Source organism: Oryx dammah, unplaced genomic scaffold (assembly GCF_014754425.2).
Source record: "Oryx dammah isolate SB20612 unplaced genomic scaffold, SCBI_Odam_1.1 HiC_scaffold_26, whole genome shotgun sequence".
NCBI classification, from domain to species: Eukaryota; Metazoa; Chordata; class Mammalia; order Artiodactyla; family Bovidae; genus Oryx; species Oryx dammah.
In genome coordinates, this window is record NW_024070210.1 from 92,628,541 (window position 1) to 92,654,015 (window position 25,475).

General features: G+C 43.5%; 1 pseudogene; it reads left to right on the forward strand.

The window, feature by feature from the left end:
* Positions 1 to 20,031: 20,031 nt before the first annotated feature.
* On the forward strand, positions 20,032 to 22,039 carry LOC120853751 (annotated as a pseudogene).
* The last annotated feature ends 3,436 nt before the right edge of the window (positions 22,040 to 25,475 follow it).

The window sequence follows — 25,475 nt, forward strand, 5'->3', positions numbered from 1 at the left end:
TAGAACCTACAGGGGAATGTCAAGAAGATGGAGTTCGAGGGCAAAGAGAAGCAGTTGGCCATTCTCTACGAACAAAAGCATTAAAAATGGGGGAGAGCGACAGAGGGGGTCAGCTGGGTTAGACAGAAAACTTCCTGGACAGTAACTAGGTCTGTGAAGAGGAATTGTTTTTGTGGTCCGATTCAGTCATTCAACTAGCTTAATATTTGTTTAACCAAATTTGATTATTTTGTTGTACGTTCGAAGTAAACTGAGTCCCCATGCACCCTGGTTGGAAATTATTGGTATGTTTACCTCCATTCTCGGCCCACATTTTAGTTTCTCTCCATATTTTTCTAGACAACCTCTCCCATGCTGATGTTAATACAATCCCCGGTCAGTGTTTTTTAGATCTTAAATTATTGTTTGGCAGGGTTAAGACATCCTTTTCATTAGGTAAGAGATATTTTCTTTCACAAATCCCCAGAGAAGACTGTCACCATGTAAAGCCTGAAGGTCCAGGTGACCACATGGTATAGAACCATATTCAATCTATGAACGTGGCAGGGGTGAGGTTTTAAAACAGTACTGAGGCTGAAGAGGTGCACATAGCCAACTTCTAAGCAGCATGGAGAGGAACTCTTGTCACTCATGGGGCCTATGACATGACTGTGATAGCCAAATGCTTGTTGCTGGAGACTGCCAAGGCTTATGCACTGTGGTGTCAGAAGCAGCAAAAGGGAACAACGTAACCCCAAGTCTCTCTACTCTGGGGTTGGTCCAAGACGCCCTTAAGTATTCCCTATACATAATAGAGGGCTTCCCCAGTGGCTCAGTAGTAAAGAATCCACCTGCAAGGCAGTAGATGCAGATTCGATCCCTGGGTCAGGAAGATCCCCTGGAGAAGGGAATGGCAAGCCACTCCAGTATTCTTCGCCTGGAGAATCTCATGGACAGAGGAGCCTAGCAGGGTACGGTTCATAGGGTTGCAAAGAGTCAGACACGACTGAAGTGACTTAGCATGCACACATAATAGTACCCGTTTTCTTTTATTGATCACTTGAACAGACAACGTCACGAACATCCGCTCTAAAGATCTTCCTTTTCTCGTTCCTAAGTGGGACATGAAATATTGAGACTGGGAACTATGATTGACTTCTTTTTAAAAACTTTTAAAAATAATTTCATTTATTTATTTACTCGGGCTGTGGTGGGTCTTTGTTGCCGCCCGGGCTTTTCTCTAGCTGCAGTGAGTGGGGGCTGTTCTTCATTGCGGTATGTGGGTTTCTCGTTGCAGTGGCTTCTCCTACTGCAGAGCACGGGCTCTAGGGAACTCGGCCTTCAGTAGCTGCGCTTCCCAGGCTCTAAAGCACAGGCTCAGCAGTTGTGGTGCATGGGCCTAGTTGCTCCAAGGCACCTGGGATCTTCCTGGGTCAGGGATCCAACCCATGTCTTTTACACTGGCAGGCAGGTTCTTTATCACTGAGCCACTAGGGAAGCCCTGTGATTGACTTCCTTAAGAAATAAAGATGACTGGATTGAGCTCATTGTAGTTATAGTATAGTATAGTATAGTATAGTATAGTGAAAGTCGCTCAGTTGTGTCTGACTCCTTGTGACCCCATGGACTATACAGTCCATGGCACTCTGCAGGCCAGAATACTGGAGTGGGTAGCCGTTCCCTTCTCCAGGGGATCTTCCAACACAGAGATCAAACCCAGGTCTCTCGCATTGCAGGAGGATTCTTTACCAGCTAAACCACCAGGGAAGCCCAAGAATACTGGAGTGGGTACCCGTTCCTTTCTCAGGGGATCTTCCCAACCCAGGGATCGAGCCCAGGTCTCCCACACTGCAGGTGGACTAACCACCACCAGCGAAAACTAGCTTTCAGTTTCTTTCAAGATAATTTGCTGTTTGAATGAATTTGACTATTTTTTAACAGATATTTTTAATAGGTAAGGTTGAAGCGACTTAGCAAGGTTTCTTTCTCAGATGTGTTTGAGGTCAGGAAGGAAGAGACTAAACTAGTTCCTTGGGGGACCTAATGTAAATTGGCCTTTGAGTGAAACCATCACACTTCAGTGATTTTCAACTCAGATCTGTGATCTCCCTTTGTTGCGATTATGATGACCAGCTGTTAATAGAGGTTAGGACTCTGGGAGGCTGCAAGTGACTGATAGCAAGCTGGAACCGAAGGGCAAAGGGAAGTTATTATGCGAACACTGGCTTGCAGAAAGGAAGGGCAGAAAACAGGAGTGGGGGGCAAATGCTGTCTCCAGTCTCTCTGTCTCAAACTGCCTACGCCCAACATCTGTGGTGCCAGCCACCAACAGCTCCTAAGCTTTACGTGTTACCAGTAGACAAGTAAAATATTCTGAACCAGAGTACTCATAATTCCCAGCCCACAAACTATGTGAGAAAAGGCTCAGAGGCCAAAGGATAGGATCTGGTCAAAACATGACTATCCTCATGACAGCCATATGGGTGGAGAAGGGGAGGCAGTTTCCAGGAAAAAAAAAGCGAGGGTGGGGGTGGGGAGGGGGTGGCTACTGGACTCACAAAATAATTAAAATAATAAAATAATTCCACTGTTTCCCCATCTATTTCCCATGAAGTGATGAGACCAGATGCCATGATCTTAGTTTTCCGAATGTTGAGCTTTAAGCCAACTTTTTCACTCTCCTCTTTCACTTTCATCAAGAGGCTTTTTTGTTCTTCTTCACTTTCTGCCTTAAGGATGGTGTCATCTGCATATCTGAGGTTATTGATATTTCTCCCGGCAATCTTGACTCCAACTTGTGCTTCATCCAGCCCAGCGTTTCTCAAAATAATAGGTGTCTTCAAAAGAGAGAAACAACCAAAACAAAAACCCTGTTTCAGTGCCTTCGTTCATCATAAGTTTTCTCCCCTATTAAATGGTGATCTACGCTAGGCTTATCACAGGCATACCTCATTTTATTGCACTTCACAGATACTGTGTCTTTTACAAATCAAAGGTTTGTGAAAACCCCACATAGTCAGTGATTGGCCTTCTTTAGCAGTAAAGGATTTTTAAACTAAGATCTGTACATTAAAATTTTAAGATACAGAGCTATTGCATACTTAATAGACTACAGTATAGTATAAACATAGCATTTATATGCACTGGGAAGCCAAAAAAATTCACTTGATTTACTGTAATATCCACTTTATTCCAGCGGCCCGGAACCAAACCCACAACATCTTCGAGGTACGCGTGTATAAGAATTAAATTTTAATATAACATATACCCTTCAGAGAGAATGGCCTGAAATGATAGCTATTATTAAATTATACCAATAGGGCCTTCCCTGGTGGTCCAGTGGTTAAGAACCCACCAGCAATGCAGCGAATGCAGGCTCAGTCCCTGGTCAGGGAGCTAAGGTTACACATCCCCCAGAGCAACTAAGCCCATGCGACCAACTACGGAGACCACCCATAGCACCACTGAAGTCCGAGCGCTCAGGAGCATGCCAGCTGGAACTACCGAGTCCATACACCACAACTAGACCGTCCGCGTGCTGCAGTGAGAGATCCTGCAGGGTGCAACAAAGGCGCCTTGTGCCACAACTAAGACCTCAGTTCAGTTCAGTCGCTCAGTCATGTCCAACACTTTGCGACCCCATGGACTGCAGCATGCTAGGCCTCCCTGTCCATCACCAACTCCTGGAGCCTATACCAATGATATTATATATCTTTATCAGTAGGTTTTTCCTTCTAAGGATAATTTTATAAGAGTACATTGTAAGATATGTTTTTCATATTATTATTACATTAGAATGAATGACTTCATATCAAACCCAGGTCTCCTACATTGCAGGCAGATTCTTTACCAGCTGAGCCACCAGGGAAGCCCAAGAATACTGGAGTGGGAGCCTATCCCTTTCTCCAGGGGACCTTCCCGACCCAGGAAAGGAACTGGGGTCTCCTGCACTGCAGGCAGATTCTTTACCAGCTGAGCTATGAGGGAAGTCCTATTAGAACATTAACAGTTATTAAAAGCCATAGTTAGAAAAACAGAGAACTAAATTGAAACATATTACAGAACTGCATTTCAAAAGACTAGCTAAGGGGATATACGTAAACATATAGCTGATTCACTTTGTTGTGCAGTGGAAACTAACACAACCATTGTAAAACAACTATATTCCAATAAAAAAATTTTAAAAAATACTAGTTAGGAATGGGTCCCAGTAAAGATGATGCCTTATAAGGGATAGTGGCTTACCTGTATCAGAGAGAAAAACTGAAATGCAGGGAACAGAGAAATTGATAAGATTGAGGAAAGGGGAAATCTAAGTCATAAAGCAGAAACAGAAAATAAAATAACTAGAAACTACCCAAACAGAATAATACTTTGATTCCATATCAGAGATTACTGAATGACATCATCTTTTAAGCCTTGGGGATAGTGGGAATAAGAAAGCAATGATTTGGCAACACGGCTCCAAACAAACAGTGATGATGTGAGGAAAGAAGAAAGATTAAATGATCTGCCCAGATTATCACCATGAGTCAGAAACAAAGTCTAGGCTAAGAAGATCTCTATCCAGCCAGGTAATCAATCCTGCTTCAAAGACAACAACCCTGGACATTCATCCCCCAAATTATATTTTAGGTTTTAAAATTACTAACAGCAAAAGAGAGATGGCACCAGCCAAAGCGAGACACCAGCAGATCGATAACTACAAAGGAGATGGGGGTGGTTTATGTTTGTGCAATAGCTTCCTTGACTTTGGCGTGACATTGTTATCTCAGGCTTACTCTAAAATATGCCGTGACTAACATCTAGCCCGTAGATCATAATGAGATGCCATTTAGTAATCCCTCACTGCCTGCATCAAAGGGAAAAGTACAGCCGGGTCCAGAACTGGTGTGCTTCTCACACAGTCGTGGTGACGCGCATGGGCACGTAACATCAGCTTCTTCTCTGACGGCAGACAAATCAAGTGTACAGAGGCTCATTGCCTAGTGCCTTAGAATAGATCTAAAGGAGACAAGTCTGCCAGTTATGTGGAGTGACACCAGAGGCTCTAAATAAGGAAAGCAGCGGAGAAAAATGCAAGCAAGCACAGCGGTGGTGAGCTGTCTGCTGTGCCTTCTTAGCTGACTTTCGTCAGCGGGACCCCTGCCAGTGGCCAGCCTGCTCTCTTCTGCCAACTCTTTCATCCCCTCTCCTCCCTCCCCTTCTCCCTTCTTTTCCTCCTTCCCCTGTGTCCTTCCTTCTACACACTCTGAGCAACAGACTTGGCTGCTCTAGACTCATAGTGTTTTATATATATGCCTGAAAGCCTTTACCATATTTTGTCATGACTTTTAACATGTCTGTATTCAACCGTAAAGGTAGACCCCTGGAGGTCTGCCCCTGCATCTCGTTCATCACTATCCTCTGCATCTGGTACACACACACAGACACACAGACACACAGACACACACACACACACACACACACAGAGCACTCCTGGCTGGTACCTGAAAACAAATTGTAAAAGGGCCTTCTGCTTTTTCCACCTAGATACAAATTAAAGAATTGTCACCACTCAAATACTAGCTGACAACATCCAAAGATGTGCCATCAGCCAGGTAATGAGAATCAAATGTGAAGCCTGGAGAAAGGGGAAGGAGGAGCTAAAACAGTTCTGGAGTCAGCTCTGAAGACCACAGCCAGCTGCGTGGGGTGGCAGTGAGAAGAGTCGGGGAAAATGAGGAGACGCAGCTGGGACTCAGGCATGGCAGTTAGGGCAAAGAATTATCATGCTGAACAGTATAATGCAATAAAACTTAAAGGCAAATTAGTGCAGAAGATCCAGGATGAACAAAATACCAAAGTTTTAGATAAAGACACCAGTGCTCTTAGTGACTTCCTTTTGCCTCAGGCTTAGCACTGTGAAGCAGCTCTGTGAAGCAACACCCTGTAGGAGTAATCAAGAATTTCCAGGGTTTTATTCAGGTTTCCATGTACACCAACTATAGGGTGAAAACAAAAGGGCTCTGGATTAGGTGTCCCAAGCCCCAGATCACTGACTGGGAGCTTGGGCAAGCCATCACCTGATCTCTGAGAGGGAGATGGATATAATAGCCAATGTCAGAGCAGGAAACAGATGGCCCTCTCAAGGGGGTAGTTGATGGAGCGTATAATACAAGGATGGTACAAAGGTGTGGGCAGTGCGCAGGGAAATCATGAGGGCACAGAGTCCCAGGACTAATAGCAGAGAGGACCTGTCACCCGCTTCCTGGGCCACAGGACTGAGACAGGAGGGTGAGGAGGAACAAGAGTGGTTAGTGGAAGCCTGGAAGCCATCCAGCCCTCGGGGGCTATCAGGTCTCCGAGGATCCGCGATGGCTATAAAACTCACCTGCAATTCTTTGACACTCTTCCCCCAAAAAGAGGGAGCCCAATTCCTTTCCCCTAGAATACTGCATGATATTAATGACAAGCTTCTAATTGACAACGTGATCCTGTAATCTGAGGCTAAGTTAGAAAAAAGCAACATACCTCCAGCATGTCCTCCCCCTCTCTTGGGACTCGTGCCTCTGGTGGCCTAAGCTACATTGTAAGAAGTCCAGCTCCCATGAAGCTGCCGTGCTGGAGGAGTTATGTGGAGAGAGCACACAGCGAGAGTGGGAGAGAGCTGGGAGCCCCAGCAGTTTCAGTCCCCAGATGTTTTGATCATCCCAGCCCAGGTCCCAGACATGTTCTCAACCACCGTCTGACTGCAAATCACGAGACACTCTACGCTAGAACCACCCCACTGAGTAGTTCCCAAATACCCAATGCATAGGAACCCTGAGAGATCATAAAGAACTGTTAAGTCACAAGTTTGGGAGTGATGTATTATAAAGGAAACATAACCAATACTGGCCTGTCTTTGTTCGTTCTGACTGCTATAGTAGAATACCATAGATCGGGAAGCTTGTAAACAACAGGTTTACTTCCGGAAGCCCAAGATGAAGGTGTTGGCGAGACTCGGTGTCTGGTGAGGACCCACTTTCTAGTTTGTAGACAGCTGTCTTCTTCCTCTGTCCTCACATAGCAGAAAGAGAGCTCTCTGCTGTTTCTTTTGTAAAGGCACTAATCCCACTTATAAGGGTTTCACTCCTATGACCTAATCACCTCCCAAAGGCCCCACCTCCAAACACCATCACACTGAGGATTAGGTTTCAACATACTGATTTTGTGGGGACCTTAACATTCAGTTTACAGCAAGGCCCTTTCCATGTATAATCCACATTCTTTGATGCTTTAACTTAGGATCCCCAGATGCCCACACTCTGTGACACAGCCTTTGTCTGTGAAGCCCTTGAGCTGAATCACCACCTTCAAGGCATGCCTTTGGGCCCAGACAGCTATATCAACATCTGTATAAACAAGCTGGCTGGTGCCAAGCTTAGTTTGTGGGGTATAGTTAGTGGCTGGACCGTAGATGTTAATCAGCCCTGGAGAAACTGAACCCTGTACCTCAGCCCTGCAACCAGCTGGCTGAGGGAATGACGTGTAAAAGATCAATAAACACTGCTCCCTTTAAAACGCTGACCGTCTCCATTTTTAATCATTACAAATGTGCAAACAGAACAAGATTGCTCTAAGGCATTTAAAGGGAAGTGTTAGTCACTCAGTCGTGTCTGACTCTTTGTGATCCCATGGACTGTAGCCCGCCAGGCTCCTCTGTCCATGGAATTTTCCAGGCAAGAATACTGGAGTGGGTAGCCATTATCTTCTCCAGGGGATCTTCCCCACCCAGGGTTGAACTCAGGTCTCCTGCACTACAGGCAGATTCTTTACTGAATGAGCCACAAGGGAAGCCCCAGAAAGCCATCTAATATTGAAGAAAAGGGTTTTAGCCAATATAATAATTATATTTTAGGTCTCGTTCCTGCTTTTGAATCTCATGGTATAAAAACTGAGCAGAATACTAAATAACTTTAGGTTAGAAAGTAAACCTGCAGAGTTAACTGGAAGAGCTTTCAGTAGCCAGAACTAGAACAATCTCAGCGGCAAAACAAGGTATTATTGGATTATAACCCAGTGTATAAAGTTCCTTGAGTCCACAATGATATAAATAAATGATTGAATACATTAGTAAATGGGAAGAAGAGAAAAATCTTCCATGCAGAAGAATTCCAGATAGTTTATCTTAGTATCAAGGAGAGGAAACATAGCTCCCTACTGAACAGGTCTGGGCTGTTCACAGTAACGTCCTTCCCAAGAGTACAGTGTAGGAAGAAGATGAATGGAAAGTAACTTTAAAGCATAGACACCTGATAAACACTATCTCAGCCAGTTCAAGGTCAACATCAAGAGTCATCTCATAAATCACATTGCTAATACATACCCTTGATATGATGTGATGAAAATGGCACTTTACCTCTGTGACCTTCCTCTCATAAACCCATAACCAAGTCTAATCATGAGTAAAATATCAGGCAAATTTCAATAGATGAGCATCCTTTGATATAGCTGATCAGCATTCTTCACAACTCTCAAAGTAAGGAAAGTCTGAGAAACTGTCACAGCCAAGAGGAGTCTAAGGAGAGAAGACAGTTAAACGTAATATGGTATCTTAGGTGGGATCCAGGAACAGAAAAAAGTCATTAGGCAAAAACCAAGGAAATCTGAAAAAAATGATGGGTTTCAGTTAATAACAATGTATCAAAATTGGCTCATTGATTTTAACAAAGGTATCATACTAGTGTAATGTAAATATAAGAAACTGTATGTGGGGTATATGAGAACTCTGTATTACCTGCTCAACTTTTCTGTAAATCCAAAATGTTCTTAAAATATTGCATATTTATAATAAAATAGAATTTCTTTTTAGAACGTAAACATTCCTATATGGACTTTCTAGCATCAGAATATATTTGATATTTACCAGGCAAGACCCAAAGAGATTTTATCTCCAAAATTTGTTGGCTCTTCTCCTCTGTCTCTTAAAAAGGATAGTCTCTTAATTCTATTCATTCCTGTGAAGTCTTGCTTTTCCCTCAGCTTCCCTTGCTCCTCTTGTTCGCACCTCCACCATCCTGCAGAAACTCCTCTCATTTTGTTGTTGTTCGATCTCTGAGTCTTGTGTGACTCTTTGTGACCCCATGGACTGCAGCATACCAGGCTTCCCAGTCCTTTACCATCTCCCAGAGCTTGCTCAAACTCATGTCCATTGAGTTGGTGATGCCATCCAACCATCTCATCCTCTGTCATCCCCTTCTCCTCCCGCCTTCAATCCTCTTATTTAGGTCACTCCTAATTTTTATATCCAAGGGTCACTTCCATTGATCTTTGACATCTTTGCATTATTTGACACTTTCTCCTTTTTTTTCTTTTTGGAATTCTTATTCTTTTGCTTTTAGATAACCTTGATTTTTATGAGTCAGACATATACCAAATTTGAAGACATTGAAAAAATGAGTTAAGCCCCAGTGTTGTTTCATATTACTTCACCTTTTATATGGCTTTCCCAGGTGACACTAGTGGTAAAGAGCCCACCTGCCAACAAGACTAAGAGACACAGGTTCCATCCCTGGGTCAGGAAGATCCCCTGGAGGAGGGCATGGCAACTCACTGGAGAATCCCATGGACAGAGGAGCCTGGCAGGCTATGGTCCACAGGGTCACAAAGAGTTGGACGTGACTGAAGCAGCTGAGCCTGTGTACATGTACCCTTTATATGATAGATACAAATTTGAAGCACCAGCCTCAACAGTTGATTTGCCTTGGATCTTAATCAGAAAGGCAGAGTCAAAGAAAAGCTTAAAAGTTTTTTTCCTTAAAAAATCTTTTCTTCTCCCTAAACCTGAAATAGATGATCCTAATCATTTGCACTTAAAGGTATTAGTTGTGTGGCAGCAGGATGTGGGAGAAAAAGAAACTGTTCTTATATACCCCACATACAGTTTCTTTGTATGTAAAGAAGAAATATCACAAGATTTCAGGCTTGAATTAGAATGCTTTTTATATGATAAACAAAGAAAGGGATAAAGGCACATTCTATCAGTTTAAAGATGTGAGTTGCTGAAACAACTGCATTAAAAAAAAAAGAATTTGATTCCTACCTCATACCATACGTACACAAAAATTCATTTGAGATGGATCCTGGACATAGACATGGAAGCTAAAACTCTAAAGCATATAGAAGAAAACATGAAACCTTGAGATAAATAATTCTTCGGTTACAGAGAGAACTAATCATAAAAGAAAAACTGATAAATTGAACTTCATTAAAATTAAACATTTCTGCTCATCAAAAGATATCATGAAGAAAATGCAAAGACAAGCCACAGAATGCGATAAGTATTGTTAACTAAGATATCTGACAAACCAGTAATACAAAGAAAACAATTCTATTTTGAAACAGGTTCAAGATGATGGAGTAGAAGGAATGTACCCATCTCCTACAAGAGCACCAAACTCCCAACTAGCTGTTCACCAATCATTGACAGGAGGAAGGGTACTGGAGCCCACCAAAAAGAGACCCCCACATCCAAAGACAAAGGAGAAGCTGCAACAAGATGGTAGGAGGAGCCCAATCACGATAAAATCAAATCCCATACTTGCTAGGTGGGCAACCCACAAACTGGAGACCAATGATATCAAAGACGGTCTCCCACTGCTGTGAAGGTTCTGAGCCCCATATCAGGCTTCCCAGCCTAGAGATCCAACAAAGTGACTAGGAATCCCCAGGGAATCTGACCTTGAAGGCCAGTAAGCTTTGATTACAGGACTTCCACAGGCCTGGGGGAAACAGAGGCTGCACTCTTAGAGGGCACAAACAAAGTCTTGCATGCACCAGGGCCCAGAGGAAAGGAGCAGTGACCTCACAGGAGACTGAAACAGACCTACCTGCTCATGTTGGAGGTTCTCCTGTGGAGGTGTAGGTCTGTAGTGGCTAGTCGCGGGGCTGGGGGCACTGGCAGCACCAGTCCTGGGAGGTGCTCCTTGGTGTGAGTCCTCTTGGAGGTCACCGTTAGTCTTACCATAGAGCCTGCAGACTCCAGGGCTGGGTCGCTTCAGGCCAAAAAACGAACAGAGAGGGAGCACAGCCTCATTCATCAGAGGACAATCAGATTAAAGTTTTACTGGAGCAGGGCTCTGCCCACCAGAGCAAGACCCAGTTCTACCCAGCATCAGTCCCTCCCATCAGGAAGCTTATACAAGTCTCTTAGCCTCCTCCACCAGAGGGCAGACAGAAGAAGCAAGAACTACAATCCTGCAGCCACCAGAACGAAAATCACATCACAGAAAGTTAATCAAAAGGAAAACCTATGTCCCCTAATGAAAGATTATGTCCCAGAGGAAGGGACAAGACAAAATCCCAGAAAAGCAACTATATGAAGTGGAGATAGGCAACCTTCCAGAATTCAGAATAATGATAGTGACGATGATCCAGGATGAAGTTGCAAGAAATGTTTACTGAAGACCTAGAAGACCTAAAGAACAAACAAACAGAGATGAACCGTACACTAGAAGGAATCAAAAGCAGAGTAACTGAGGCAGAAGAACAGATAAGTGACCTGGAAGACAGAATGGTAGAAATCACTGTCACAGAACGGAATATAGAAAAAAGGGTTAAATACAAAAAAGACAGCCTAAGATATTAACACTGTATCCTACCATGTATTGACATAACCATGGACAGATATAACCAGGGTTTACATATTGGTATTTATATTTTCAGAATATATATATATAATTTTCCTTACAGAAATAAAATGACAAAATGATCTGTTCACATCTTACATACTATGTTTTTGTGTTATTAAATATACTTTTCCCACATCACTTGAATGGTTGTATACATTCTATTGGCATATTTTATTTAACCAATACTCTATTGATAAACTTTTCTATTGTTTCCAATAATTTACTATAGCAACCAAACCAATGAATCATTTTAATTCCTTATTTTGATTCTCTAGACTTAAAGACTTAAATGTATCCTTACCATGGATTCTCAAAGGTGACATGTCTTTAAGTCTGGAACCAAGGATAAATCCACATACCAGGGAGAAGGTAGTACCATTTAGGGTATTAGAGGGAAGATGAATCAATTTATTTTCATAAAGTCATGAGCACTCAGAGTCAGATGAATCCTACAACACTCACTCATTACCTTCTTTTCAACTTAGAAGAGACTCTGAAAGAAAAGGAGCGGAAGCATGAAGCCAGACTGGGCCAAGTGGTTGCTTTATTTCTGAGGCTGGGCAGTGGATTTCAGGTTGCTAAACATGGCAGCTCACAGCACATTATCCCTGACTGTAAAGACCTCTGGGTATTCTGAGAGCAAGAAAGGTCAAATTAATCTCAATGATGTGTCAAATTAGTAATTATATTAATTCCATATCGTCACCTGCTCTTTGGCAGGTTTGATAAGCCACATGTTAAATTGATTATGCAAATTATCTTAGGTAAATTAAAACATCTGTTGCACACATCACCAGATTTCAAGGTGAAAGTCTTTCTGAAGGTGAGCTTTCAGGCCCACACTGAACATGATGCCTCTTCTGGCTACACTGCGCATTGGTTTGCCAGCCTCTCAGCTCGTCATTGGTATCTTTCCTTTCTTATGCCATTCACCAGGATGCTACATTTTCACTGCACTGATGATAAGCTGGCTTGTTTTTCATACATAATACATGTTGACATGATCCATAAAAATGGGAATGAAAAGCATAGCATAAGTACAAGAGATTTATCTTTTTGCTTCATGAAAGGAGAAGTTATGAGGCCACAAAGGAGATAGGAGTGGACACTGGAAACCGTTCCAGGAGACCCCACAGAAAATATAGGCTTAAGAGCTCCAGGAGTCTTGCTCACTCATTTGTTCTTTCTAGTGAAATCACCTAGCGTTGAGTTCATTATTATGCCTTCTTTCTCTCCACCACCATCATTTCTAAGCTGTGTTTTCAGTAAAAAAGGAATGAAGGGATTCTCAAATTTTAGGTTTACATAAGAACCAACTCAGTTCAGTTCAGTTCATTTCAGTCGCTCAGTCGTGTCCGACTCTTTGCGACCCCATGAATCGCAGCACGCCAGGCCTCCCTGTCCATCACCAACTCCCAGGAGCTAGTTGAAAATACAAAGATTATCATTTAGTAGGACTGGGTTGCTGAAGGAGGACATGCACCCTGCTCCAGGATTCTTGCCTGGAGAATCCCACCTACAGAGGAGCCTGGAGGGCTACAAAGAGACACAACTGAGTGACTAAGCACAGGACAGGACCGGGGTGGGGCCCAGAAAGCTACACTTTTGAGGTGTGCAAGGTGACTCTGATGTAACAGTCTATGGTCTGCATTTGGAAGACACTTGTGTCAAGGATGGTTAAGAGCAGGAATCCCCGCATGCGACATCAGATTTGAATTCTTCCTCTGCAGCCATGAAATTAAAAGATGCTTGCTCCTCGGAAGAAAAGTTATGACCAACCTAGACAGCATACTAAAAAGCAGAGACATTACTTTGCCAACCAAGGTCCATCTAGTCAAAGCTATGGCTTTTCCAGTAGTCATGTATGGATGTGAGAGTTGGACCATAAAGAAAGCTGAGTGCTGAAGAATTGATGCTTTTGAACTGTGGTGTTGGAGAAGACTCTTGAGAGTCCCTTGGACTGCAAGGAGATCCAACCAGTCCATCCTAAAGGAGATCAGTCCTGAATATTCATTGGAAGGACTGATGCTGAAGCTGAAACTCCAATACTTTGGCCACCTGATGCGAAAAGCTGACTCATTGGAAAAGATCCTGACGCTGGGAAAGATTGAAGGCTGGAGGGAAAGGGGACAACAGAGGATGAGATGGTTGGATGGCATCACTGACTCAATGGACATGAGTTTGAGTAGGCTCCGGGAGTTGGTGATGGACAGGGAAGCCTGGCGTGCTGCAGTCCATGGGGTCGCAAAGAGTTGGACATGACTAAGCGACTGAACTGAACTCTGCACTTATTCCCCTTACGGCCCTGGGCAAGTTATTCAATGTAAATGTCAGATACCCAGTCCATAAAATGGGGATACTGTTTATCACATTGTACACTTTAGATTTATACAATGTTATGTCAATGATATTGCAATAAAAAATAATAAAATTAAAAATAAAATAAGAATACCACAATATGGGTAAAACTTGAAAACACGATGCTAAGTGAAATAAGTCAGACACAAAAAGACAAGCATTGTATCATTCCACTTATATGAGAGTCCTAGAATATGGAGAGGATAGAGAAAAAGTTGAACAGTGGCTGCCAGGGGCTATGGGGAGAGAGAGGGGAAGATTTTCTCTCATGGGTACCATTTCAGTTTGGGAGGATGGTGGTGGCATAACAATGTGAATGTATGTGATTTATTAAACTGTATACTTAAAAATGATTAAAAGTGAAAAACTTTATATGTGTTTCTGCACAATGAAAAGAAAGGTACAGCCATCAGAGAATGAGATAAATAAATTGATGTTGTATTATTAAAAACCAGGCGGACTCATTTCTTCTCCTGAAGGTTGTTGTGAATCTTGCATGAGAAAATGCATGAATACCTCTGACTTAATACAGGGCCTGGCATGGACCAAACTGTCAGCAGAGGATGGCTCTACCCAAGGGCTCCTTCCTGTACACAGCAGCGGGTCACAGGGCGTGTTAATCCTAACCCTAACCCTAACTCATTATATGCCAAGGCTCAGACTTGTGTGACCCAGACTCGATTGTCTCAGTTCTCACAGGGTGCCTTCCAGCTGTCCAGTGGCCACTCCACTTGCCCCAGTTCTTCTAAAAGAGGCTGTCTCACACTCTATAGGATTCTCCCTGCTCCCTGCTCTTGCCAGAGGAAACATAGCTCCACACAGCATTGCCCTCTCGAAGCCGTCCCTGAGGGAGTTGAGAACGCTACCCACCAACACGGTGGAGGACAGGAGAGAGGAACCTTGCCCCCGGGGCCCCTGTGGACATCTGGCTCCTCCCCGGCTTCTCAGCCACCCCACCCACCATGCAGGTCTTGAGCTGCTATTAAGACCTCACCTCACCTGCCTGTTCTGAAGCCTTCTCTTCCTTCTTCCCCTTTGAATCATCTACCTTCTATAGATAACTCAACAAATTGTTGATGTTTTGCAAAATACATGCTCAGACATTCTTTTAAAGAAAACCCCCACAGTTGCAAACAGTAACAACTAAGACCGTTACATCAAATTAAACTTAATGACAAAAGAGCCTCTTTGTTTTCCCTTGGATTTATTTTAATATTGATGAAGCAAATACAATTTTGATTTCTAATTAATTTTAGCTCCCACTAAGCCACTTTGTTTAAGCTTTAAATGTTACAAAGAATAACTAAAGGCTTTCCTTTTCCTATTGGTTTATTTTAATCTTTGTTCCCAAACAGTACTAGCAAAAAAATAAGACTAGCTTCATTTAATATTTATTTTTTAAATTTTCATGAATCAAAAATTGACTGTTCTTTGAAAAGGTAACAAAGTCATTCATCTGTGGGACGGGGATTGCTGGGCACCCCAGTGGGCTCAGTTTTCCTAACTTCACCTTTTTCCATTTCATAAAAGGCCTTTAAACTGTGGTCCTGGAGAAGACTCTTGAGAGTCCCTTGGACTGCAAGGAGATCAAACCAGTTAATCTTAAAGGAAATCAATCCTGAATACTCAATAGAAGGACTGATGCTGAAGCTAAAGCTGCAATACTTAGGCCACCTGATGCGAAGAACTGACTCATTGGAAAAGACGCTAATGCTGGGAAAGACTGATGGCAGGAGGAGAAGGGGACGACAGAAGATGAGATGGTTGGATGGCATCACCGATATGATGGACATGAGTTTGAGCAAGCTCTGGGAGATGGTGAGGAACAGGGAAACCTGGCGAACTGTAGTCCAGGGAGTCATGAAGAGTTAGACACGACTTGGCAAATGAATAACAACAAATGGTCTTCACTTCTGTCTCATAACTGTAAGGGCACAAAATCTCATGCTGTTGAAAGCCTCGAGGAGAGCTCAGAAAAACACTTACTCACTTAGACTGCAGCTATAGGATATCAAGACAACTGGTCAGTCTTACACAAAAGCAAACCACCACCAACAGCAAATACATCAGTATGTTGGGAAGAAAAATAAGAGTTAACACTAAACACCTGAATTTACAACCTATTGTTTTGAAATACACAGACACAACACAAGTGACCTTTGAAAAAGAACTCAAATCATGAAAAGATGTATTGGGAGGATTTGGAATATCAATTTTATATATACACAAATAATAAACAGGTCATTTTAGAGAAGTAAAAACTACAGATAAATGAAAAAAAGATCAAATAACTTAGAATTTCACCTTCCAGAATTAACTAATGTTATAGACGCTAACCCTATTCTATTCCTCTGTATTGCTCTCCATAGATATACGAGTGTGAATGTACGTACTGTGTGAGTGTGTACATACTGGCAACAAATTTATATGCTACAAGTTAGGGTTACAAAAGAAAAAAGAAAAAAGAAATGCTCTTTCTTCCCTATAGATGCTCTCTCATTCTCAAGGCTACATCTTGCCCCTGGAAACGCCTCCCAATATTAGTGGCCACCAGGGTTCTCAGATCCCTACCCATCTGGTCCTTTTTACAGTACTTCTTCAATCCCTGCCAAGGCTCAGCAAGGGGGCAGGAAGTGAGGACATCTCCTACTGAGGACTGACTGTCTCCCTTCTAAGTTTATATATTGAAGCTGTAACTCCCAATGTGTTGGCACTGGGAGGTGGGGCATTAGGGAGATAATTAAGTGTAATAAGGTAATGAGGAGGGGCCCACATGATGGGATTAGTGTTCATATAAGAAGGAGAGAGACCAGAACTCTCTCTCTTTCCCAGGCATGTAAGGACACAGTTGGAAGACAGATGTCTAGGAACCAGGAAGAAGGCCCACATCAGGAACCCAATCTACTGCCACCTTGGTTTTGGGTGCCCAGCCTCCAGGTCTGTGAGAAATAAATGTCTGTTGATTAAGCCACCCAGCTTGTCATGTTTTGTTATACAACCTGGGCTAAGACAAATCCAGATTCTACCTGTGCAACTCAGCAATTTGTTCACGTCCCCATGCATGGGGTTAATCTGTGAAGCAGTGATAATCCTACCTAGCTTTTGAGTTGTTAGAGGATTAACTGAGATCATATGCCAGAGGCTTTATATCTCTACCAGGAACAAAATAGAACTGAACACAACCTCCCGCCTCCACGCATTCTCCACCTGGAGAAATAGACCCAATGTAGTTAAAGTCTGTGTGTTCCCTCTCTCAGGAATTAACTGCCAAGGAAAGCCTCAACAATTAACCATAAAGAGAACAGATCATTTTGTCTGAGTTTAAAGTGTCAGTGTGTGGGGTGTGCTTTTTAAGGCCCACCCTTCCACCCCACCCAGCAAATCACTCTTTAAGAAATGCCGTTGTCCCTGTGAGAAGCAAAAGTACTGTGTAAACAGGAGACCTGATCGACTCTATTACTTTACTCTTTATTTACTACTAGCAGGTCTATAGGTTTCAAACCCACATGTTTTTAAACTTCGACTTCAGAAGAGTCTCTTAACCCCACCTCAAAACAAATGGCATGTATCTACGTGCAAAAATACGTTAATATCAGCCGAGTTTTGTAAGTTTGGAGATTCTTTTATGACTTGATTGAGGATAAACACTAACACCATAGGTTTAAACAACAACCAAAAGGAATGAGTGTCTCTACCTTAAATTTAACATCTGAGGCAGAAAAACATTAATAGAACTGAGTCTACAGATGTTTCTCCAACACAGGTTGCAAATAATCATGAGTTGACACAAAGGGGCCCCTTTGAGACAAGATCAGACTTTCTTTGCTTTTTTGCCAAGGTCAAACCCACTCATACTGGCTCCACAACTTCAGGCAAGGAAGCTCCACATTCTAGCTCTTCTGGATTTCTCCTGAATTAAGTTGGGTGTCAATTTCCACAAAAAGTGTGGTGCTGAGCTGTGTTTTTTAAAAAGTCTTCTCCAGTAGACTCCTAAACCATCTCCCAGATGGGTAATATGCCAGGAAATTGCAGGACCACAAACACCTTCTTCCCTCTGGATCCCCCATTTACCTGAAGTAATGGTCAATTGCTCAAAAACATCAGCAGTGAGTCAGACTCAGTGATCAATAGAACAGAGCCCCGAGGTATTAAATAGAGAGATAACCTAAAGGTAAAGTTGAAGCAGCCCCAGCTGACGTGCTAATCAGGCACTAGCAGAGCTGGGTGATGCTATTTTTCCTAGGGTGTCAGGAGCTCAGTAAAGAGCTTCCTGGTGCAGACTGAACAGGACAATTGATCCAAATTGCCTTCTGCTCTGAACAACCGAATCTTCAGATCCGTGGCGCTAAAGCCCACAATGCAAGATCTGTGCATACTGACAAAGGAAACGTGGCTTGATTGGGTTTTGATGTGCTCTGGAGCTGAGTTCAGTTCTGGTTCTGCTGTGCCTAGAGGCTCTCGGGTCCCTTCTGTGGATCTCAATTTCCTCCTCTGTAAAATGCATATTTGCATTAGTCAGGGCCCCGCATCTGCCCAAGTTCAAGACCCAGCAGAGAGACTGTTCAACAGAGAGATCCCAGCCAGTGAAGGCAGAGTCCAGCACAGGCCTCACAGATGGCTTTGCTCTGCCCAGAGTTTAGGAAACACTGGATTTGGAGCTTACTTTGTCTTCCCTGGTTCTCAGATTTCTGATTTAAAGACATAAAACTACTCTGGCTAGGAGTAGTTTTTCTTTAACATGTTAAGATGTCTTTACCACGTTATAGGAAGAGCAGGCCAGCAATGGGTACCAGGAGCATCTCAGGATGCTGACACCCAAGATAGTTTTATTACTGTTGGCCTCTTCACATGAAGGTGCACAAGTGTCTCCTTTCTTCTGTCCTGATAGCTCTCATTAACACCATGCTCATCCTTCCTTCAGTGGGGAGGCAGGGGCGGGGTGGGGCTTGGCATCCTTCTCCCTGAATTAGTAATGAGGCTTCCAGGGGAGCTGGACTCACACACAGGAGAGGGTAACAGGCAGGAAGGCCAGGGGTCTCCAAACAGAGGAAACAGGCTGCAAGGGTCAGACATTTTTTTTTATCCCTCCCCTAAGTAGCAGGAAGAAACAAACTTTCCATGGAAATGGTTTTCTTAAGCTGTGTTAATGAAACTATATATTTGCTTTGGAATCTGCCTTTCTTCAAAATGGTTCCACCTAAAACTAACTTTTTTTCTTTTTCTCAAAACTTGGGGTGATAATAGCTCAACAAACCAGTATTCATGTCAATTGTTTTATGTCTAGGGGATGACACACTTCATGCCATCCTATCTCAAAAACACATACTGTGGGAGAGGGGCCTGGTGAAACTCCTCCAGCCTTGAGGTGTCTCTCTTATCTGATTAATAGCTTTCTAACAGACATAAAACAGCTTGCTAAAACTAGCAAGGGGGGCACTCTCCGCCCCCTTCTGATGTCTGTGTCAGAAGCTTTCTCTGTCCCTTTTCCATTTTAATAAAACTCTGCTACACAAAAGCTCTTGACTGATCAAGCCTGGTCCCTGGTCCCGCTAAATATTCTTCTTTGGAGATCACTGTTCACCATAAGCTATCACACACACATACACATTTGGAGATCCCTGTTCACCATAAGCTATCACACACACACTCACATTTGGAGATCATTGTTCACCATAAGCTATCACACACACACACACACACACACACACACGCCTCACTTGTGAACTTTTCTCAGCAAAGAACAGCACAATATGCACCTAACTTCTCTCTGCCACGTAAAAACCTAGAATGGATCTATCACTCAAAGACCAACTTTTTTCCTATGTGTTGGGAACATTGGTCAACCAGGAGCTTTCATTCCACAGCCAACCCCTTTTAATTTTCTCTCTGTAGCGTCCATCAACAAGGTGGATGGTACGTTCTTCCTGCTGCGGCTTGGACTCTAATAGTGAAGGAAACACAAGACCCAGCCAAATAGTCAACTTCCAACCCAGTAAGTGATGCTGGGAGTCTGCAGAGGATTACAGAGCTGCATCTGGATATGAAAGGGGCCCTCCTTTGTGACGGAGTGCGGGCTGCTTTGGCCTTGAAGTCATCTTCTATCGTGCTGATGGAAGGGGAAGCTGAGTGTGGCTTTGATAGTTTACTACTCTGCAGCGCAATTTGGAAAGAAAGCAGCCGCTCTAAGTAGCTTCTCCCTCCTGGTTCATCCTGTTATCAGTGTGCAAAATGTGTCAGGAGGGATGATTCTCTCTCCCACCCTGAAGATGCATTATCTCATTTTCAAAATAGGCTGAGACAATGTAAGCACAACAACACTTATTTCTGTCAAGTAAAAAGATTACTCGAGAAACAATGAAATTCTAAAATTTCAGGCATCTTTCTGCTGCGTGCACGTCCACCTCCTCTACACGGGGGAGATTCCTGATGGCCCAGTGACAGTCTTTGGTTCCTTTGCAGTTGAAGGGCCAAAACGCTATAATTTATAGAGGTCCCTACTGTGTAAAAATACCAAGGAAGGTGCCCTGGAGCCTCTGTTGAGCTCCCCCGAGGTGGCTTCCCAAGCTGGTGCCAGGTGGGGCCGGAGGGCAGTCACGGTGGCCAGAGAGGCCTGCAGTGCTCGGCCCCGCACGAAAATTATCAGAGATTGTTACAGACGATTGCTGTTCTCAAGGTGCAGCATGCTCAAGCAGTTCAGGACCTTGAAAGTTTGGGCAGACTTCAGAGAGAAACACTTAAAAATCCCATTGGATGTGCGGGAAAACTCCAGAGGAAGGCTGGTATAGGGCTTCCATGTCCCCAGAGAGTTATTCAGGTACCTCAGATTGTATGGGACCAATTAACCAATAGCCTTGGGAACTTTGAAAGAGAATTTTAAAATCATAAAAGACATATGAGGAGAGTTAAACTAGTTTTTGATAAAGTAGGTTTACCTGCTAGACCAAAAAGTCCTTTGGATCCTAGGAAGGCTGGGGAGTCCCTCTCATACTCTATATTGCCTTTGAGTGATGGTCCAGAAGGTCCAAACAGTCATCCTCGGATGATAAGAGGACCCCTGTGTGATGATACATTTAACCAACTGTGGACTGTTGAAGACCAGAAGACGCTTGAACGACTACTCCTGAAATACCCTCCTGAAGAAGTAGAGTCTCGACGCTAGCAGGAGAGAGCAGATGAACTGGGTAACAGGACAGCAAGACAGGTTGCCAGCCGAGTGCAGAAGGATTTCATGAAGCTAACTAAAGCTGGCCTTCCAGTCCCAGGCAGAACACCGAAGTACATACATTCTCCAAAGAGTCTTCCGCAAGCCGACAACAGCAAGCCTTGAAAAGCATCTCTTTAAGCCTTCCATTTCATGACTTCCCACGAGCCACCAGTGTATGTGGGCAAAGACGATGACTGACCCCGTCTCCACAGCCCCATGAACCCTGCTACTGAGGAGGCATCAGATGAAGACAATATTCCTACCATATATAGGAAGTGGGGGCTTCCAGGGTGGCCCAGCAGTAAAGAATCCACCTGCCAGTGCAGGAAACGTGGGTTCGATCAATGGGTCGAGAAGAGCCCCTGGAGGAGGAAACAGACCCACTGCAGTATTCTTCCCTGGGAAATCCCATGAACAGAGGAGCCTGGTGGGCTACAGGCCCTGGGGTCACAGTCAGACATGCCTTAGCCACTAAACAACAACATGGGAATTTCCCTGAATGTAAGGAATATTGGAGTTATTAAAGTTAAAAAACAACAACACAGGAAAACTTCAGCAAATGCAAGCTGAAAGTGGATTTGTGCAACATGCGGGTTTCAAGTGTGATAACTGTGGGAACAGAACCTACCCAGGGTGTTTGGTGGCGCTGCCAGGATTGTCCTCCAGAAATGTCTTTGGATTTCTGTGATTCTTGCTCAGACTGCCTTCATGAAACAGATATTCACATGGAAGATCACCAACTAGAATCTGTTTACAGGCCAGCGACATTCTTAGAGACTACAGGGTGTCCCGGGGCACTAGTTATAATGACCTTGACCCAAAGTACTTTCTAGCAAACAGATAACAGGGAAGAGAACACCATACACTAGTCTTCTTCAACACATAGCAATAGTGCCACTGTGCCACCCACATAACTGTGAACTATGTGCACAGTTAGGGAAGATTCTCTGAAATGACGCTCACCGCACAATAGCTTCCTGAGTGTTCTTGTCGAGTCCAGCTCTGCGCTGCGGTGGCTTCAGAGCACTGCTCAGCAGCTGAGCATTCCCAACGAGCAAAGGGTTTCCCTGGTGAAATTCTTACCACCACTTTAAAGCCTATTAGGTGGTAATCTTAAATGGGTGAGATCTAAATAAGAGCACATATTAAAAAGAGAGTAAATTCCAAAGGTTTCAGAGACCTTGGTCATAAATATGCTAATGAGGAGGGAAAGTACATTAAAACAGCTTAGTAGCTTTCAGTTTTGTGAAAATAGTTTTCATCACAGAAACTGACTTTTTAGACAAAATTTTAACCAATGATGGTGTTCGGCTCTAGGATATATACACTGCAAAAGAACTCACTGTTCCAGTGGTGGCCACCGATGGCCTTTAATGAATTGGAACAACTTAACCATATTGATGTCTAATTTCTTTTAACCACAATGTACCATCCTTGTTACCAACAGCAAAGCACTCCAGGAGGCCACTGCAGCATTGCCTCCTTAACCAGCTCATGGTGTGTGAATGTGATAAAACTGTCACTTAGATATAGTTTTTTAATGTAATGTTATATAAGATGATCATGCGGTGTGCACAAACCATGATGGAAAATGCCAGTGGTAATACAGTGTAGTCTCTAACTCACAACATTAATTCCTTTAAAAAACACAGCCTTCTGCTTCTATATCCGCTCACTGAAGAAAACTGCCTAATAAAAAAATCACATATGGTAATAATTTCCCTCTTTTGTAGTCTGTACAAGATCCGTAAAAGGTTGTATTTTTATTACTGTTTAAATAAGGGATTGGATTTAGCCTGTGCAGTGAGCAAGAGCTCATGTGCACTCTTCTATACTGCTGGATTTTGTTGTGCGTCATTTAAAACATTTTGTTTCTTCTTATCTGTGTACACAGTGTGATCTTAAATAATTTTCATTTGTCAGGAGAATGGTGAGAAATAAACCATGTGGATACTAAACCACATGTCTGTTTATATTATTTTTAAAATGACAGTGAATTAGACCCTTTGTTTCAAGACAGCAGAGCCTGTTCTGCCGCAGGTGCTTCTAAAGCATATTTGAAATCAATATAGATGGTTAGAACACGGGAAGTGTTCTTCAATCCAGTTTTCATGGGTCTTTTAATATCTGTGTAATGTCAGCACCCTCTTTGCTCCATCCCCACCCCCCGCCCATGTCTTCAGAGCAGAGATGGCAGAGGTGGGGGATAAGAAACACACATACGCACACAGAAGCTGGAGTCAGCATGATCTTAGCTTGAACCCTGGCTTTGCCACGTATTAGCTATTTGATCCTGAAAATTTTGCTTTATCATTTTGAGCCTCAGTTTCCTCATATGTAAAACGGGGATACTAATTCTTACTTTGTAAGCTTGTTGAGCAGCTTCAGGGTCACGACATGGGTTAAGACATGGGGACAAGGCCTGACCTGAAAGAATGCCAGTCCTCATCCCCCAGTCCCTCCTTTCTACACCTGCCATTTCACATGTCGAAATTCAAATCCTTCTCTCACATCTCCAAAATGCTCTTTGGAATTTCTTCCAGTTTTCCAGCAGTTTTCTTCAAGAACCTAAGCCACCGTTGGGAGGGTCATTAACTTCTCAAGGCTTTGAGGTGAATGATTGTGCAGGCAGCTGGCTGTGACTGAAAGGAGTTGTGGACACCTAGTTTATCACCAGGAAGGACCAAAATGTAAGAGGAACAATGGGGCAGTCTGACCTTCTGAGACTTGGAACTTTTCTCCACTTACAATACATTCAATAAGTCATGTCTGAGTATTTACTGCCTTCCAGACATCGTTCTAGAGGCTGGAGAAATGGCAGTAAACAAGGCCTACTCAGGTCTGCTCTCCTGGATCTCATGAACTGGTGAGCACAGGCCCTTGTAGTCAGTTTGGGCTATAAGAAGTTCCATAGATTTGGGGGCCTACACAACAAATATTTGTTTCTCACAGCTCTGGAGGCTGGGAAATCTGAGGTCATGGTGCCAGCATGGTTGGGTTCTGGTGAGGGCCCTCCTTCTGGTTTACAGACAGCTGCCTTTTTGCCATGTCCTCAGATAGCATAGAGAAAGAGAGATGAGCTCGCTCCTGTTTCTTCTAACAAGGGCCCTAATCCCATTCACGAGGGCTCCACCCTCACAACCAACTTACCTCCCAAAGAGCCCATCTCCAAATACCATCACGTGATATGAGAGTAGACCTTCACAATATGAATTTTGAGAGGACACAAACATTTAATCCATAGAAGACACTTAACGATCAAACCCACAGACCAGATAACACTAGAAGTGCAATGAAGATAAAGCAAGGAAAAAGAACCAAGAATCACTGTGTGGGGTGGGGGGGAGTCCTTTAGATAAGAGATCAGAGGAGCCATCCTGAGGACACGTGAGCAGAGACAAGAAAGATGAGAAGAAGCCAACTCCAAGAGGATCTGGGGCGGAGGGAGAGCAATGTGGCAGCCTTGACTGCACACCTGAACCCCGGAAAGGGGCCAGTGGGCTAGAGCTTGGGAGAACACAGTGTGAGCTGAGGTTGTGGGATGCAAAACCCTGTGTTTTGCAGGCCAGGACAAGGAACCTGGGCTTTAGAATACATCTCACCCAGAACTTCAGAAAAGACCTGAAGGAGTCAAACATCCCTGAAAAAGGACAGGTATTTGCACATTTCATTTCTTGTGGGTCAGAATCTTTACTTTGGGTCCTATTGCCTTGCTCTTACTATCAGTGTAAGAAGGAAGCAGAAGTCTTAAAGCCATACACTCCTAAGAGAACCACAAATAGACTGAATGGGGCAGTGGCCTCAGCCACTAAGTGGTCAAGACGCTGTCTTAACTCATAGACAACAAAATCGATAATAAAACATCCAGAGGAACCACAACAGGAAATCAAAGGCAGGAAGCTGGGAGAGACAAAACCTAACCTTCATACATACCATGGAAATGTATAAGGAAAAACATAAACCAGATAAATGTGTAACTCTTCAGGGGGAATCTGTTCTGCTCTGAGAAGATGACTCGACTGCTTTGATATGACGAGAATGTCAATCTGGTTTCATCAGCCTCTTCTCTCTCCAGTCCCCTCATCCTATCTTTCTCTGCGTTCTCATCTTTCTCCTGTCCTAGGGCCTACTTTGTCCTTTCCCCATCTTAGACATTTAGCCTCTTCCTCAAATCCAGGCAGCAGGGACCTCCCTGGTGGTCCAGTGGTTAGGACTCTGCCTCCTAATGCAGGAGGCGCAGGTTTGGTCCCTGGTCAGGGAATGAGATCCCACACAGTGTG